At 44.7% G+C, this 16,319-nt stretch overlaps 1 protein-coding gene across 6 annotated transcripts in view; it reads left to right on the top strand.

Moving 5' to 3' along the window:
- The window catches only part of RET (ret proto-oncogene), a 115,297-nt gene that overhangs the window by 54,900 nt on the left and 44,078 nt on the right, over positions 1–16,319 (top strand). The window contains exon 2 of one of the 6 annotated variants that reach the window (XM_081191299.1): positions 4,319–4,414. The exons of 4 other annotated variants lie outside the window; for them this stretch is intronic. The gene's annotated coding sequence lies outside the window, so the exon portion shown is untranslated. Of the gene's footprint in view, positions 1–3,997; positions 4,415–16,319 lie in introns of those variants that run through there. One more of the 6 variants, XM_081191298.1, reaches the window with a different exon arrangement.

Raw genomic sequence — 16,319 nt, 5'->3', positions numbered from 1 at the left:
TAGTTCAACAACATCTGGGGACCCACAGGTTGAGAAAGTCTGACATAGACTCTCCAATATGCTTTAGGGCTTAAGGTTCTTAATCATCTGGGAAACCTACTCCTCTCTAAATCAACCTTATGAGGAACGGTTAAGGGAGCTGGGCATGTTTAGCCTGGAGAAGAGGAGGTTAAGGGGTGATATGATAGCCATGTTCAAATATATAAAAGGATGTCACATAGAGGAGGGAGAAAGGTTGTTTTCTGCTGCTCCAGAGAAGCGGACACGGAGCAATGGATCCAAACTACAAGAAAGAAGATTCCACCTAAACATTAGGAAGAACTTCCTGACAGTAAGAGCTGTTCGACAGTGGAAATTGCTGCCAAGGAGTGTGGTGGAGTCTCCTACTTTGGAGGTCTTTAAGCAGAGGCTTGACAACCATATGTCAGGAGTGCTCTGATGGTGTTTCCTGCTTGGCAGGGGGTTGGACTCGATGGCCCTTGTGGTCTCTTCCAACTCTATGATTCTATGATTCTATGAACCTGTGAGGGCTGCAAGGAGTGAAACCATCTCCAGGGTTGAGGCTGAATGCACAGCCCCGTTGAATCTGCGTTGCCCTTTCACAGGAGTAACAGGCAAAGAGGGCTCTTGTGCAACCCGGTGGCAACTGGGGATTCAGCGGGGTTGTTAGGTATCCCATTTCAAATGGAATTTGCTGGGTCTACAAATCATGCCAAGTGATTCATTTCCCCACAAATCACCAAGTTTTCAAACCTATCCATTCTTAAGGAAATCAGCCCTGAGTGCTCACTGGAAGGACAGATTGTGAAGCTGAGGCTCCAATACTTTGGCCACCTCCTGAGAAGAGAAGACTCCCTGGAAAAGACCCTGATGCTGGGAAAGATGGAGGGCACAAGGAGAAGGGGACGACAGAGGATGAGATTGTTGGATAGTGTTCTCGAAGCTACCAGCATGAATTTGACCAAACTGCGGGAGGCAGTGGAAGACAGGAGTGCCTGGCGTGCTTTGGTTCATGGGGTCACAAAGAGTCGGACACGACTGAACAACTAAACAACAACAACATAATTCAAGTATAAATAAGTTACATAAAGACACCCCATCTTGATCCATAGACATTCAACTGAGATTTCAGCTTCCATTTATGTGAGGCTCTGAGCTATGTCTGATTTGTTCCAAGTTGAGTTGTTGGAGGTCTAGTGATGTTCTTACCATGTGTCTGAAATCAAAGGTGGAAAATTGCAGTACTTTCCTCTTCGGGGATTACATTCCATCATCTTTGCCATATCTTAGTAACACCGTCTGCTCTTAACATTACCGTACATTTCCGATGTACAGTGTTTTTTTGCCAGAGCTGGAGCAGAGCGCATGTTTTCCCTTGTTTTGCTGGAAACTACAGCAGATCAAAGATGCTTCATGTAATGATCATCAGTCTGCACGGAGCGTCTCTGTGTTACATATTAACCAGCTTTGATGCCTCTTTACATGAGGTCACAGCTTCCCAAATTAATTCTGTCACAGGAGAGGATTCATTAGATTCTTAATTGACTATTTCCTTACAAACAAGCAGGAAGGAACTTCTAGAAAACAAAGTAATTAAACAGTAAGCAATGCACATAAATCATATTTCTGAGCAAATTAATGAAAAAAATACAGAATTTGTTGCACTTTATACAAAGGGTGTTTTTGTTTGTTTGTTTTTTGGCAAGTGTACAAGTGATAACCCAGAGTCCACAGCCAATGTTTTTGAAGTTGAAGCTTGGTTTTTTAAGACAGGCTGCGTATCAATCCTGGCTGCAACTTCATGGGCATGGGGAATTTGTGCCTTTTTCTACAGAGTTCTTTCCACCATGAATATGTTTGCAGTTGATCAATGTAAAGTTGGATGTCTCATGCCAGTTTTAGACCTGTGGCAGAAACTGATTGCATCAGTTTACTTTGTGGATTGAAAAACAGAATTGTGCCTTCACAACCCCATTGAATGTTTGAAAAGGGAATAGCAGTTCTTCATAATGAAAGCACTTTCACGTGAGAGGTGCATCGTTATGTTTGTCGCTCAGTTCTTTAGCAGTTTTCAGCTGCCAGCAGAGGCTTTCACTGATTTTTTTTTCATATATAAAAGAATAACTACATGATACTGTTCCAACTACGTTTTGAAAATAAGGAAAATGTTGAAAAAAGTACCTCCTGTATTGCCAGTTTTGTGTGAGGCAGTGGGATGGTGCAAACTTTTTATTCCGCTCTTAGAGCTGAGCTGAATTTCCATGTTTTGATTTTTGTGTTTGAAAAGGAAGTGCTTTTGGTGAAGTGTTACAAAAATTGCGCAATGCTTAAAAGTGTTCCTACGCTTTGTCCAAGTGTTGAATATTAATCACAGCTCCAACAGCGCTCTTCAAACTCCCTGGAAGTCTGAGTTTCACCCAGAAAATATATTTAGTAGGGGCGTCTAACCTGTGGCCTTCCAGATGTTGTTGGACTCTATCACTCTATCAAGCCAACATGACTAATAGCCAGAGATGGGGGGAACTGCAGTCCAACAAAATCTGGAGAAGCCACAGGTTAACCACTTCTTATATTTAGGAATTCTGCCTAAGATTTATCTCATTTGGGTCAGAGAAGTTCCCTGAGTTCAGTCAGTCAAGTTCATGGACTGCACAGTTCTCTTGTTTCTAAGCTCAGATGTTTCCTTGTGCTGTGTTCTGTCAGATAACTACACTCCAGAGACAGTTCCTTGGAACTTTATATAAAAAAGAAGCTTTTGAAGGCTTTTGAAGGCTGACCTCCTGGACCTGGCTGCCTGAGACCCCTGGTGCCTTGTTTCACATGGGAGGTAGCTATAATGAAGATGGTTCTGAAACCAGTATCACTCCTGGGAGGTGAGGCACAGCTCTGAGGTAATGTGGGAGACATGGCCCTAAGAACTATCATTTGAGTGTAGCCTATGATATAGGGCACATGCCAGAGACCATCTTCAGGTAGGAACCATCTTTGGTATATAGACCCATTTTTTAAAAATGGGTTTAAAAAAGGAGGGTTGGAAATTGAAATAGTTGGATATCTAGACCGCCATATTTGTTCCAGTAGCCTAAGCAGGCTGTATGATGGTGGGAACCTGCAGCCTGTTTTGCTCTTTTAGCTCTTTCACATCATCTTTAACTCAATTACAAATACCCTACCAACTTTGGATATGCTTTTTAAAAAAAAAAATACATAAAAGTTGATAATGAATAGTAGTAGCCTCTGTTCATATAGTGAGTACCTTTCTTGTTGAGTACCTGCAGTCTATTGAACATATTTAGATTTTTGTTTAAAGAAGTGCCCCATCTCCCTTTACAACAAATCCAATCTAGGTAGGTTTTTTTTTTAGTAAAACAAACAAATTGTAGCATATAGCTTGCTGAGAGAACTCCCTAACTGCCTTCAGATCTTGGGCTGGTACGACATACCTAACAGCCCCTTCTCAGTTTCACCACTGACTTGCTCCTATTAGAACAACGTGATCCGATGCACCGTATTTTTGCAGGGACCCCCTTGTTTGATTCCTATGGTCAGCTTATATTTCAAAGTGACTGTGTTGCACTTAGGAAAAGTACAGTAGCAGCTAATTTGTATGACTTGATGTCTGTTGCTGCTGACTAAGAGAAAGGGACAGGAAAGAGCAGCTTTGGGGGATAAGTATAAGTAGCACTACACTCCAATCTGGCTACCAAGTGATTCAGCTTCATCCCATGGTTTAGCTCAACAGGTCATTCTCTGTGAATTACTGTTAATACAACTTTCACAGACAGTTAGCATTAATATTAAAGAACGAGAGGCAGATAATGCTTGAGAGTGTTTCCGTTTCCTTTTTCGCTAATTGCAGTGTCATATATTATCTCGTCAGTTACACACTTAAGAGAGATTCCCTAGCAAGGTATGTGAAGTCTCTGAGGAGATAGTATTGCTGTATTTATTCATGAAGATACAAATAATCACTTCAGACCGGGGCTGAAATGGTAGAAAGAGAACTGCAACACAGTGCTTCTCAGATCCTTCTTCTCCACACCCCCTCTCTCTTCCTCCTCTTGTTATCCAAAGTCTCACCAGATGTTCATACATGGTTGTAATGCTTTCAAGGGACCTATACAGAAGCAGAGAAAGTCATCCCAACCAGCCCTGTGCCCTTCCCTTGCCTTGTCCTATATATGAAGGTGAGGCTTAGCAGTTACATGGAATTGTGACATCGTAATAACGCTGTCTGTGTCATCAGTGAACCTGGAGAGAGGCGTGTGAAGGTGATGGATCAGTTACTTCATATATGATTATCATTTGTTGAATGCAGAGTCAACTGGAGACTTTTCTTTGTGTGAATGAGCCCATTAGAGACCAAGCAACACAGATGGAAGACTTCTGTACCCTACGAAAAAGAAAAGAAAAGGTAGCTGTGAATTACGGTGGCAGGGAGTAGACACTGACTTTTCTATTTCTGGGATGCCAAATTGTCATCTTCTGGGAGCACTTATTCTTCCTTTGGATGCCCTGTTGCAAATGTCAGTGGAAAAGGGTGGTGGTGGGCTGTGCTCATGTTTGAGTGGGCTCAAAGACCAACCTAGCAGTCTGCCCAAATCTTTTTTCAATACTGGTCATCATCACTGGGGGGAGATTTGAACCAAGCCCTCCATTCTGAATCAAGCGCTGTATTCTTACTCTTTCCCCTTGAATTGGCATTGAACACAGTATTATTAGAGTTGCACACAAGAAGAGCATTCACAAGAAGAGCCAGTGTGGTGTAGTAGTTAAGAGCGGTAGATTCGTAATCTGGGAAACCGGGTTCACGTCTCTGCTCCTCCACCTGCAGCTGCTGGGTTACCTTGGGCTCGTCACACTTCACTGAAGTCTCTCAGCCCCACTCACCCCACAGAGTGTTTGTTGTGGGGGAGGAAGGGAAAGGAGAATGTTAGCCGCTTTGAGACTCTTTTGGGTAGTGATAAAGCGGGATATCAAATCCAAACTCTTCTTCTTTTCTTCACAGCCACCCACCATTTTGTGTGAGTAGTTTTCCACCCTCCTGTTGGATTGGACCATCATTTTTACACCTAAGGTTCTCTCATGAGATTTGGTAACAGGACATGTGCACGTTGTACTCTGATGCTCTGCTCACTTAAAGGTGACCAGTGGGGCAGGTGAAATCTTGCTTTCCCACTGTGAATGGGGGGGGGGACATAATTAAGTACTTGTAAGGACGCGGGTGGCGCTGTGGGTAAAACCTCAGCACCTAGGACTTGCCGATCGCATGGTTGGCGGTTTGAATCCCCGCGGCGGGGTGAGCTCCCGTCTTTCGGTCCCAGCTCCTGCCAACCTAGCAGTTCAAAAGCACCCTTAAGTGCAAGTAGAAAAATAGGTACCACTTTATAGTGGCAAGGTAAATGGCGTTTCCGTGTGCTGCGCTGGTGCTGGCTTGCCAGAGCAGCTTCGTCACGCTGGCCACGTGACCCGGAAGTGTCTTCGGACAGCGCTGGCCCCCGGCCTCTTAAGTGGGATGGGCGCACAACCCTAGAGTCGGACACGACTGGCCCTTATGGGCAGGGGTACCTTTACCTTTTTAAGGAATAAATCCTACACAAATCCAGAGTGGAGTCCCTACGACGGTTGGATGGCACCTTCTGCCCCTCCTTCCAGCAACTCCTGTAGCCAAGTATTGCTCTGCGTTCCTTTGGACCACATCAACAAGGCCAAGGGGGGAGGAAGCCAAGGCTCAGAAAAGACTCAATATGGAGGCCAACTGGCCGAAGTATTGGGAAATACTAGAAAAAGAAGGAGATACTTGGAGATTGCAGAGTTTTGAGAAATTAAAGGATAAAGTGCGAGATTGGTTACATTATGCTCAGATTAGGGAGGTCTTTAAGACAGATAAAAAAACAGGTTTCCAGGTGGAAAAATCGAAATTAGAAACAGAACTGTTAGAACCTAAGACCAAGGTAATCTCAAAAATGTATAACTTGCTGTTGAAATGGAATACGCAGGATGAAACTGTCAAATCAGCTATGATAAAATGGGCACAGGATATTGGGTACAATATTATGTTTGCTGACTGGGAAAAGTTATGGACCACCGGAGTAAGGTTCACGGCATGCAGTGCCTTGAAAGAAAATATTATGAAAATGATATACAGGTGGTACATGACCCCAGTCAAGCTGGCAAAAATATATCATTTGCCTGATAATAAATGTTGGAAATGTAAAGGAACTGAAGGAACATTCTTTCACCTCTGGTGGACATGCCCAAGGGTTAAAATCAGGGTTCAGGCCTCATCATGGGACTGAAACTGCCTTGGTCGCACTGGTTGATGATCTCCGGCGAGCTAGGGACAAAGGTGAGAGTTGTTTCCTAGTTCTGCTGGATCTCTCAGCGGCCTTTGATACAATCGACCATAACATCCTTCTGGACCGTCTAGAGGGGTTGGGAGCTGGGGGCAGTGTTATACAGTGGTTCCGCTCCTTCCTCCTGGGCCGTGTTCAGAAAGTGGTGGTGGGAGATGAGTGTTCAGACCCTTGGGCCCTCACTTGTGGGGTGCCTCAGGGTTCCGTCCTCTCCCCCATGCTTTTTAACATCTATATGAAGCCGCTGGGAGAGATCATCAGGGGGTTTGGACTGGGTGTTCATCAATATGCAGATGATACCCAGCTCTACCTCTCTTTCAAATCAGAACCAGTGAAGGCGGTGAAGGTCCTGTGTGAGTGCCTGGAGGTGGTTGGAGGATGGATGGCGGCTAATGGATTGAGGTTTAATCCTGACGAGACAGAAGTACTGTTTTGGGGGGACAGGGGGCGGGCTGGTGTGGAGGACTCCCTGGTCCTGAATAGGGTAACTGTGCCCCTGAAGGACCAGGTGCGTAGCCTGGGAGTCATTTTGGACTCACAGCTGTCCATGGAGGCGCAGGTCAATTCTGTATCCAGGGCAGCTGTCTACCAACTCCACCTGGTACGCAGGCTGAGACCCTACCTGCCCGCGGACTGTCTGGCCAGAGTGGTGCATGCTCTAGTTATCTCCCGCTTGGACTACTGCAATGCGCTCTACGTGGGGCTACCTTTGAAGGTGACTCGGAAACTACAGCTAATCCAGAATGCTCCAGCTAGACTGGTGACTGGGGGCGGCCGCCGAGACCACATAACACCGGTCTTGAAAGACCTACATTGGCTCCCAGTACGTTTCCGAGCACAATTCAAAGTGCTGGTGTTGACCTTTAAAGCCCTAAACGGCTTCGGCCCAGTATACCTGAAGGAGCGTCTCCACCCCCATCGTTCTGCCCGGACACTGAGGTCCAGCGCCGAGGGCCTTCTGGCGGTTCCCTCATTACAAGAAGCGAAGCTATAGGGAACCAGGCAGAGGGCCTTCTCTGTGGTGGCGCCCGCCCTGTGGAATGCCCTCCCATTGGATGTCAAGGTGATGGACAACTACCTGACATTCAGAAGACATCTTAAGGCGGCCCTATTCAGGGAAGCTTTTAATGTATGATATTTTAGTGTTTTTTAGTTTCTGTGGAAGCCGCCCAGAGTGGCTGGGGAAACCCAGCCAGATGGGCGGGGTACAAATAATAAATTATTATTATTATTATTATTATTATTATTATTATTATTATTATTATTATTATTATTATTATTAAAGCTTTCTGGGAAATGATCTATAATGAGTTAAAAAAGGTATTTAAGTATACCTTCCTTAAGAAACCAGAGGCCTTCCTTTTGGGCATTGTCGGCCAGGGGGTGTTAAAGAAAGATAGAACCTTTTTTATGTATGCAACAACAGCAGCAAGAATTCTCATCGCAAAGCACTGGAAGACCCAAGATTTACCCACACTGGAAGAATGGCAGACGCAACTGATAGACTACATGGAACTGGCTGAAATGACTGGCAGAATTCGGGACCTGGGAGAAGAGACGGTGGAAGAGGACTGGAAAAAATTTAAAGACTATCTACAAAAACACTATAAACTGTACGAATGTTAGAAGAATGCACGATTGAAAGTAACATGGCAGCAGTAAATTCTGTTGTAAGATATATGAGAATAAGTGAGGTTTTAAGGAAGCGATGAAATTTGAAGTAATATTATGTTTAAATCAAGCAGTTAAATTTATGATAAAGTTACCTTAAATTCGGGACATAATATTTGAGATTTACAGAATAAGAACTGAAATAAGGTAATAAATTGCTGTCTATAATTATGACCGAGAACGCAGGGAAGGGCGATGTGAGGAAGTCCAAAGATTAAGAAAATATAACTTATGAACAACTGTACTCTACATGTACTTTTCTTTTACTCTTTGTTTATTTTTTAATTTTGCTTTGATTTTTTCTGTGTCTATGGTGATGGTATTTCATATTTTTGGTGGTTTGTATGTTGTTTAAAAAATTGCAATAAATATATTTTAAAAAAAAAAACAAGGGGGGAGGGTCTTGTTGTTTGGGCAGCCCAGGAGCTCAATACACACTGCCCACGCTTGTGCCTTGGGGAAGTCACTTCAGTGCTGCTAACACAGTGGTTTTGACTTCACCCCTGGAGGCATACTCCATTGTCTCTCGAGACAGACGGATGCCAACAACTTGTAGTATGCTCATAAGAGACTCCTTAGTTATATGTGTTTAATTATTTCAGTACTGGGAGCATATTCAAGAGTAAAGTAAATATGTATTCTGTATGTATGTGCAAAGCAGTGTTTTGGAAGATTGAACATCGCTTTGTAGACAAAAACCCCCCTCTGCTACTCATTTTCTGCATAAGCTCAAGGAAGCACATAGGAAATCAATTTTGTGGGGGATTCCCTTCAGAGACCGCCAACAACTCATGCCTTCCCACTTCCATGATTTTATGCTAGGATAGTGAAACATCAAGTAGTTAAATATTTGCAATTGAATAACTGTCAATCATCATTAATAACTGTAGCCATCTTAAGAACTCTCGCTTCCACCACTGCTCTGATTGATTACTGAAATATGATACTTAACCACAAATAGTGGGTTATTAATAGCAAGCATCATGGTTTGTCTGGTAACCTCGTTATCTTTTCTATATGTTAAAAAGAGAGAGAGCCCCGGCTTCACAATCAGAATAAATAAGGATATAGTTAATAACACGACCTGGTATCAATAAGATGTGGTGAAATCCTAGGGATAAGAAATGGGACTTTTTATTCTGTGATAGAAATGCTGTTCTCTGAAAATACAGCAAATGTAGTTTAAATAAGTGTCATAAAGAGGCCTTCTTTGCACAGTGTAAAGTATATAATTAGGGGAAAATCTTTTGCCTCCTAGTTTGTAACCAAGATTCTCTCCCCGCCCCCCCCCCCCCAGCAACTGAAACCACCATAGTTAAGCCTGGTTTTGTGAGCTTGACAAGTTTTTGGGTGGAAAAAAATTATCAAATGAAAACTGAAGAAAAAAATAAAAGACTAGAAATAACAGAAACAAATCGTAATCAATAAACATTCCTAAAATAAGTTGTCATTTCGGGCCAATATTCACTCAGTGTTCATTTAGAAACAAATGATTGAAGAGATCCCTGATAGACTCAGCCAATGAAGGTTTTCTTTCAGCTTCATATTTAATTACCTCCCGTCTATCTGTGTGTGTGTTTATTTATTTATAATATTTCATATTGACAAATGATGCAAATAAATTGTGTACATAAGTACGATAATTTAGTTTGCCCCGAGTAATTAATTTTTCAGAGCGCTTGTACCCGGCTCTGCAGCCTGGAAAACTTCATGCACAGCTTACAAATCAATACAAATATCACAAGCCAGCCCTCAGGCTTGGTTTACTCTTGTTTTTTAAATGTTTGTTTTTGTAAGCTGATTTGAATCCATCTTTTTGCAGAGGGAGACTCATGGTAAAGACCTGTATCTAGATATGTAAAAGTGTGACCAAAAAAACCCAACAACATTATCATCAGTTGCCCCACCCCCAATGCCCTTCTGCTTCAACCCTACTGACTGCTGTTAGGAGGAGGGTGGAGACTTCATGATGCCCTATTTCTATGAATGCTTATTTCACAGAAAGCAAGTGGGTCTTGATATGGGGCTGCAGACTGTATACACAGCATAAGATGCTGGTCAGGAGGTGATTTGGGGATGGAATTACCTTACTTGCAATGTGCCACAGCGGGGAAAGCAACAGCAGGCCAATGTATTAATTGCTTTTTAAAGCCATAAACCCCACCCTCCTTGTCTTTTGTTAAGACTCCCACTCCAAACAGAATTGTGCACCCAGGCACCTTATTACTTCTTTGGAATTTAATTTATGGAGCTGGATAATGATGATTGATGACTGGGGCAAGCAATTGAAGAGGAAGTGATTTTGGAGCGGGATCTGGGTGGGCAATTAATCGGGGGTAACTTAATTGGATAGGTCCTTATTAATTTGGGGTTATCTGGGGTGGGGTGCGAATTAATTGAATACTGCAATTGATTTGTGCTGATCTGAATGGAAATTAATCGGCTTGCCTTCTGTGAAATTTAAATTGCAGCAATGGTTTCTAAATCTGCACCTGTACATGTAGAGTAGTGCATGTAAATCTATGTCGTGTTTTGCCCTCTTTTTGGACACCCTGCGAGGAAGGAGGTGGGGGAGAGACAAGGATGCCAAAGGATGAATGTGGGCAATTCAGCTGCATGCATTTGTCACTTGGTTACAGTTTGGGATAATGATTAAGAGGTTAAGCTTGGGATAGGGAACTTTTTTCCAATCTGAGACTGTATATTCCCTTTTGGTCTAAACCACTGAGCCTCTTGGGCTTGCTGATCAGAAGGTTGGCAGTTTGAATCTCCGTGACAGGATGAGCTCCCATTGCTCTGTCCCAGTTCCTGTTAACCTAGCAGTTTGAAAACAGGCCAGTGCAAGTACCGTATTTTTTGCTCTATAGGACGCACTTTTTCCCCTTCAAAAATGAAGGGGAAATGTGTGTGCGTCCTATGGAGCGAAGACGCCATAGCCCCGCGACCCTCTCCCGGCTGGAGAGGTGACGCGCGGTTATGGCAGGAGCCTCTCCGCTGTGCCTTTCCGCTGCTCCCTGACCTGCTCTTTGGGGCTGGTGGGGGCTTCCCCCCGCCTGCCCCAAAGAGCAGGTTGAAAGGAACCTGAAGGCTGGAGAGCGAGAGGGGTCAGTGCACACCGACCCCTCTCGCTCTCCAGGCTTCCAAGGTAGCCGCCTGAACGCACCTTAAACGGCACCTTGTTTTAGAGCGGGAAACCAAGAGGTGGAAAGTCTCCCCCTCTCTGTGCAGCGCCTCTTGCCACTTCACTGAAGGGGCGCTGGGCAGAGAGGGGGAGATTTTTTTTTTCTTGTTCTCCCTCCTCTAAAACAAAGTGCGTCCTATTGTCCGGTGCGTCCAATGGTGCGAAAAAATACGGTAGATAAATAGGTACTACTGTGGCGGGAAGGTAAACGGCATCTCCATGCACTCTGGTTTCCACCACAGTGTTCCGTTGTACCAGAAGCAGTTTAGTCCTGCTGGCCACGTGACCCAGAAAGCTGTCTGTGGACAAACTCTGGCCCCCTTGGCCTGAAAGAGAGATGAGCGCCACAACCCCATAGTCGCCTTTGGCTGGACGTAACCATCCAGGGGTCCTTTACCTTTTACCTTTATTCCCTTTTGGGCACCACAAGCCAGTGGGGGGTGGGGGCCAGAGTCAAAAGTGAGTGAAACAATGAATTTACCCTTTTACAGTAGGGTAGTCTCTACACACACTCAAACCACAAGCATCGTCGTCAGAGTGCAAGGACCCTCAAGGAGGGTGTGAAGGAAGGGCAATGAGAGGCATGACCTGGGACGAGGCCCCTTGCAAGAAAGGTAGATTTTGAGGAGAGATCCATGCTGTAGGGGGTAGCAAGAGAAAATGGGTAGAGCCATACGGTGGTACCTCGGGTTACAGACGCTTCAGGTTACAAACTCTGCTAACCCAGAAATAGTACCTCGGGTTAAGAACTTTGCTTCAGGATGAGAACAGAAATTGTGTGGTGGTGGCATGGCGGCAGCATGAGGCCCCATTAGCTAAAGTGGTACCTCAGGTTAAGAACAGTTTCAGGTTAAGAACAGACCTCCAGAACGAATTAAGTTCTTAACCCGAGGTACCACTGTACTTGTGATAAGTAAATTTGCATTTGACTCTTGCTAGTTGGAAGGGCCGCGGGTGGCACTGTGGGTTAAACCACAGAGCCTAGGACTTGCTGATCAGAAGGTCAGTGGTTTGAATCCCTGTGACGGGGTGAGCTCCCGTTGCTCGGTCCCTGCTCCTGCCAACCTAGCATTTCAAAAGCACATCAAAGTGCAAGTAGATAAATAGGTACCTCTCTGGTGGGAATGTAAATGGCATTTCCATGTGCTGCTCTGGTTCGCTAGAAGTGGCTTAGTCATGCTGGCCACATCACCTGGAAGCTGTATGCCGGCCAATAAAGCGAGATGAGCGCCGCAACCCCAGAGTCAGCCACGACTGGACCTAATGGTCAGGGGTCCCTTTACCTTTACCTTTATTGCTAGTTGATTAAAGACATGAAAAAATGGGTGCCTTTCAAGTTTGATTCGTGACAAAAACTCCACAGAGTAGTGAGGTGCAAAATAAAATGGCAGTAATAAATTATTGCGGAAAGGTGGAAAACAACAAGGGCATTCTCTTAAGAGCTGTTAGTTTTCATTTTGCAACTTGTCAGACCCTTCAGCAAGAAATTATTAATAAATGTTCACCTCCTTTATTACTGTCCTAGATTATCAGTTTAATGTATGATACATTAGAACAAATCACAAAGGCAGCCGTAAATCGTGCTACAGTGATTCATTGCTAGTGGCAGTGGTCTTGTGAATCATGACCATATTTCAAAGGAATTATGTAATGTTTCCAAATAGAAATGTGTACCTGCAATGCACAGCATTCTGTTGGGTCTTGATTAAGCAAGTCCAACAATAAGAGACAGCTAAAAGTGCAGTCCTGTGTTTGTCTATTCAGAAGGAAGTAGGTATACACTGTACTTTGTATATGGACAAGAGCTGAAGCAGTGGGCTGTAATTTAGGGAATGCTGCGGCTAAAGAAACTTTAGCCTGGTTGTTTGTTAGCTGCTTTGGAAAGAGATGCCTATTAGGCAAAAAAGCTGCTGGCTTTTCAATGTTTTCAATTTTTTTCAACGTTCAAAATTTTCTTGGCACCATAGTTAAAATTCCGTGTATACTAGGGATAGGGAAATATTATTTTTAGCCAGAGAGCTTCATTCCTTTCCAGGGGACGGGGGAGTGGGGCACACAGGCTAGGGCTGGGTGAGGCCAGAGACAAAAGTGAGCAGAACAACTAGCACAAATCTTAGCTTTCAACAGTAGCCTAGTTCTTAACACACTCTTGCACCCCTCTCTGTCCTCCACACAGGCAAGGAAGAGGCATTCTAGCCAGGCAAAACACTCAAACAGGGTCAGTGAAGGTTGCAGGCTTGGAAGAGTGGTTATGGGTGGGGAGAGTTCATAGGGCCAGATATAGAGAGGCCTGAAGTTCTCCATGCATGACATATACCACAATGCCATAGATCAGTGTTTCCCAAACGTTTTTGGGCAACGGCACACCTGCTTACCGGAAAAAAATCTCGCGGCACACCACCATTAAAGCCCCGCCCCGTGACGTCAGCGCGCAGCGTCACGCCGGGAGGGACGCACAAAAGTGAACGTTTTTTCCCTCCCCCTTGCCGGGGTGGGAGGAGGCAGCAGAGCGAGGGCAGCTGAGGCGGCGGCGGCAGCTGAGGCGGCGGCGGCTGCGATAGCGGGCGGAGGAGGAGCCGTCGCCGGGAGTTGCTGCTGCTGCTGTTGCTGCTGCTGCCTGGACATGCCGGCCTCCTCCTCCTCCGCTGTCTCGCGCTCCTCCCTTTTGCGCGCGCTGCCCCGCCGCTCGGCACCACCACCGCGGAGCCGCCCCGGCTCGACGCGGATCCTCGCCGCCGCCTCTCGCCGCCGCCTCTCGCCCGCCTCCCTCCCACGGCACACCAGCCGGTGTCTCACGGCACACTAGTGTGCCGCGGAACACCGGTTGGGAAACACTGCCATAGATGATGTCACTACTTTCAGGGAGTCTGGGATGTTGAAATTAAGGATGCTCACTAGGAGAAACTCTTAGAATCAGGCATCTCTGGTCACCTTGCATCTAGCTTTGTGTTCATTGAAGAGAAAGGGAATTTATGGGGGAAGACAAATACTGCACAATGTTCATATTAGTCTATGGACCTAGGGACAGAGGTTGCAAAAAGCACGAGTTCAATGAGAAAGCACTTAAGATTAGTTAAGAGGGTTCAAATGCAAGTTGTGTGATATAAACGGTATGGTGTGATCCCAGTGTGGTGTATTGGTTAGAGTGTTGAACTAGGACCTTGGAAGATCAGGGTTGAAATCCCTGCTCAGTCATAAAGCCCACTGGGTGACCTTGGGCCAGTCGCAGTCTCTCAGCCTAACTTGCCTCACATGATGGTTGCGAAAATAAAATGGAGAGGCAAGAGAACCATGTGTTGAGCTCCTTGGAAGAAGCTCAAGCCTTGTATAAAGTTAATAATAAATAAAAATAAATGGTGTAAAGACCTCAGAATCAGCACAGTAGCATCCCCCCCCCCAGGTAATGTGGTGAGTGAAGAGCACTGATGAGGACAGGGAGTATGGGACTAACAAGAGTCTCTGATGTGGGGCCATAAAGACTTTTCCCTGCCATGGGTGGGGTGAATCCCAGTACCTGCATTTCTTAGAAAATATGTTTGTGGAGAATATTGTTTTAGCAGTAGAACAAATCTTGCAGGACGCCCCTGCCTTGCTTTCCAACCATAGGTTTAAATTGCAGTGTTGTTGGCTCAAGTTAGATTCCAGTGCCATAGTTGTAACGTATTGTATTATTTCATATTTGTCAGTTTGTTTCCTTTATATGAAGCAGAGAAGCACCTGAGAGTTCAGGTATCAATGCTTTTGACATCTACACTCCTGGTGCTGGATTCATTCAGACCAAACGAAATAACTGCATAAAGCAAGGCTCCTTTGCTGCATATTTTACAGCTCCATACCTGCCTTTATCAGTGCTCCTTCTTTAACAGTTGTAGACCTGTTCAGATTTGTGAACAATGTGGAAAGGCAGCTGTCTGAGGGAAGGAAATATAGAACCACACTTCAGAGCTGCCTGCTGAGAATGAAACTGTAGGAAATGGGTTCTGATTAAGCTCTAATTAAATAAAGTGCTTAGTAGTACCAGGAAGGGAAATAAAAAATGGTACTGAGAGTGATCCGTTGCTTTCATCATAGACTTGATTAAAAAAACATTTTGACCTTTTCTGTGCAGTTTTATTGCATATGATTTTGAAATTACTGTTAAATCAGTTTAGGTCTATAGTGTAGGTATGTCAAATAGGTCAGGGTTGATTTGATACAGTGTGGGTTCATGCATTAGCCACTGGAAGAAGAGTGTTCACAGGAAAATTGCTTGAAAATTAAGAAAGGTTTAATATAAGGGAGGTGTTTGGGATGGATAAATGACTCCAGAGGGCAAGTGGTCAGTTATGGGCAGCTGAGATTGATCAGCTAATTTGTTCCTCCCCTGCTTTCTGTTTTTAAAATGTTATCATTTAGATAGCATGTGCAATTCCGCCCCCATACATTTTTATTAAAATGTCCATTTTAACAATACAGTACAGGAACTTAAATTAGCAAAGAGAGTGAACCAATATGACCACCCATGCTTGCTTTATTGTGATATAGATAAACATAGTTAACAAAAACATTTGTAGAGGATTAACACAATAAGGGACGTGGGTGGTGCTGTGGTCTAAACCACAGAGCCTAGGGCTTGCTGATCAGAAGGTTGGTGGTTCGAATCCCCACCACAGTGTGAGCTCCCATTGTTCAGTCCCAGCTCCTGCCAACCTAGCAGTTTGAAAACATGTCAAGTGCAAGTAGATACATAGGTACCGCTCTGGCGGGAAGGTAAACGGCATTTTCATCCGCTGCTCTGGTTTCGCCAGAAGCAGCTTAGTTATGCTGGCCACACGATCCAGAAGCTGTCTGCGGACAAACGCCGGCTCCCTCGGCCTAAAGAGCCAGATGAGTGCACAACCCCAGAGTCATCTGCGGCTATACCTAACGGTCAGGGGGTACCTTTACCTTTACCTTTACCTTTTTAACACAATTCACAAACATAAACATTGCATCAGCTCTAGAAGGGAATGCAATGAGTTGCTGGAGAGCCAAATTCTGTGTGCTACATGGAATATGGAGGTAACATCCTCTACCTGAGGCTGCAACATTTCTTGGGTTGTCCCCTGCACTGCTGATATCTGACTATTGCA

The sequence above is a fragment of the Podarcis bocagei genome, assembly GCF_964188305.1.
Source record: "Podarcis bocagei genome assembly, chromosome: 4".
Taxonomy (NCBI): domain Eukaryota; kingdom Metazoa; phylum Chordata; class Lepidosauria; order Squamata; family Lacertidae; genus Podarcis; species Podarcis bocagei.
This window is presented reverse-complemented; position numbering and strand designations above follow the sequence as displayed.